Genomic DNA, 2732 nt, shown 5'->3' on the forward strand with positions numbered 1-2732 from the left:
TAAAATTTTTATAATTAGCTATAATATTTTATATATTGATAAAAGATTTGTGCATTTGTCGTCGGATAACTTAAAACAAATTAGTTAAATACTTTTACTGTCTATTGTGTTATTTACTTTTAATTGTATTATTTAAATAGTAATAAGCAAAGGTCATGGGATTTTAATTATATTTTATTCTTCCATTCATTTCACCCTCTTTTTTTAGAAAAGACATAAGAAAAGAAAAAAGGTGCAGTCAGTAAATACTTGCCTTGTCTTTATTTACAGATATATTGCTCTACGCCTTTATGTAATACCCGGGAAAAAAAGATTTAAAAAGAGGGGTATTTAAATAAATTTGTTTGTGGGGTCAATTTTACAATTAATTTTACTAAGGGGGTTTTTAGAAAATAAGGTTGAAGCCTTAGCTATATATAAGTTAATTTAAGTCAGAGTATAATGACAGATATTTTGAGAGAATAGACTACCAAAAATACTCAAGTAGAAAAAGTTTGACTATACAATTGAGGTAAGAGCCTAAAAATTTATTTCTTGTCAAATCTAAGCTTTATTTAGAATTAGATTATTTTTTATGTGAGTATTTTGATCAATAATAAAACTATTTAATTATTCAAGAGTTTTAATGACGCAATCGAAGAAAAGTTTGGATTATTTTCGGTAAACTGGACCTGGACATGCAGATTTTTCTAGGTTCAGGAACTTAATCTTTTTATATACCTTTGTGCGTTAAGGGTAGATAGAAGCTACAAAATTTTCTTTTAAGGGGTTAGGTGTTTTGCATAAGTTTTCTTAAGTAACAGTGCCGAAGTGGGGGACTTGATGAAAAAAAAAAACCATTGCGCTTAGGCTTTGAGTTCTGACATGCCATCACGAAAAAAAAGAAAAATAAAATAATGGTTGTTTTTCCTGAAAGGTCATGTGCCCAACTTGGAGTAGGGATGGCAATTTATGCCCGATCCGCGGGTACCCGGCCCGGCCCGACCCTAATGGGCCGGATTTTACCCGGTCCGATTAGAAATAGGGCCGGGTATGGGTTTTTTTAAAAAAACCCGAAACGGGTCCGGGTCGGGTCTGGATTTTATTAAAAAATCCGAAACCCGACCCGAAACCCGACCCGGATATAACCCGGTTACTATAAAATTACAAAAAACCCCCTATATATATATAACTATAACTAACCCTATCCCTCATTTTTTTGACAGCAGAGCTCACGCCTCCCTCAGTTTCTCCTCACCCTCATTTCATTTCTCCTCACAGCCTCACACCTCCGCCTCTCATCTCCAGCTCACAGTCTCTCTCACTCACTGTCACTGTCTCACACAACCGCCTCTCCCTCTTCATCTCTCAGCTCTCTCACTCACACGGAGCGCACAAGCAGTCAAGCACAGCTCTCTCAACTCTGTTTCGTCCTCGCCGTCGTTGATCTCACACTGAAACCCAGCCCTCTGCCCTTCTCATCTTCCTCGCCCATGGCCTCCGGCGTCGCTCCACCTTGATCTCCATTTTTTTCTTTTCTTGGTTCAGTTCGTTTTTTCTTTTTTCTTTTTTTCTGGGTTGAGTTCTTTTTTTTTTTTTCTGGGTTCAGTTCGTTTTTTTTTTTTTTTTTTTTTTTTTTTTCTGGGTTCAGTTCGTCTTAATGTGAGATTGTGTTTGTGTTTGGTTTGTGATTTTGAAAGGGAAAATCACAGATCTAAATTTGTGTTTGGTTTGTGATTTTGAAAGGGAAAATCACAAATCTGATCGTGTTTGGTCTGTGTTTATGTTTGTGGTTGTGATTTTGGGCCTAAAAATCATAAATGGAAGTTTGTGGTTCTGATTTTGGGCTTGGCTGAGCATGAGGGGACGGGGCCCGCGGGGCCCGTGGAGGCCCGACGGGGCGGGTTCGGGGTTAAGAAAAAACCCGTTTAATAAACGGGCCGGGTCTGGGTTTCTAAGAAAGACCCGCGGGTCGGGTCCGGGCATGAAAAAACCCGGCCCGAACCCGACCCGTTGCCATTCCTAACTTGGAGTTATCATCATCTCAAAAGATGATAATGGTCGTAGGTGGCATGAGATTTTGAGACGATAATGATGGCAGGTGGTAGGAAAATAAAAAATAAAAAAAAGTAAAGAGAGAGGAAGGAAAGGCGTTAGCGTAATAGTGTCCAGGAGTCTTTGTTTTTCTTCTAGCATGATATGGTACTAAGAGTTTTAGCTTTGTCTCTAGGGCATTAATCGTGGCAGAAAATAAAGAAGATATATTAGAATATGAGGATTTTTGAAAATGAGATATAAGTGGAATATTATTGGATATTTTTAGTAGTTTTTCTTCTAGTCGAGTATTGTAATAAATTTTTTTTAAATTATTTGATTATTGAGTAAATGGTACTTGAAAATTATTTAGGTGATATTTAAGGATTTTAGAGGAAGTATTAAGAAGAAGTTTTTAGTGGTGAGCTAATTGAGGTAAATAATGTTATCCTAATTGGTTTTTTTTTTTTTTTTTGTGCATATTTTAACTACTGAAAATTGTTTACAATTGTTACAATTTTATTTTAATTGTTTTAGCTATATTGATTTAAAGTAAAGAATAAAAAAATTATAACAAATATATTTGATTACTAAATATATGATTTTATATATGTATTTGAATGAAATATATTTTTGTTTAAACTATGATTTGTTATATATGATTTTAGACAATTTGACTATGTTTTGACTTTGATACCCCCCAGTGGGGGTTATTCTTT

Source organism: Quercus suber, unplaced genomic scaffold (genome assembly GCF_002906115.3).
Source record: "Quercus suber isolate HL8 unplaced genomic scaffold, Cork oak 2.0 scaffold_259, whole genome shotgun sequence".
NCBI classification, from domain to species: Eukaryota; Viridiplantae; Streptophyta; class Magnoliopsida; order Fagales; family Fagaceae; genus Quercus; species Quercus suber.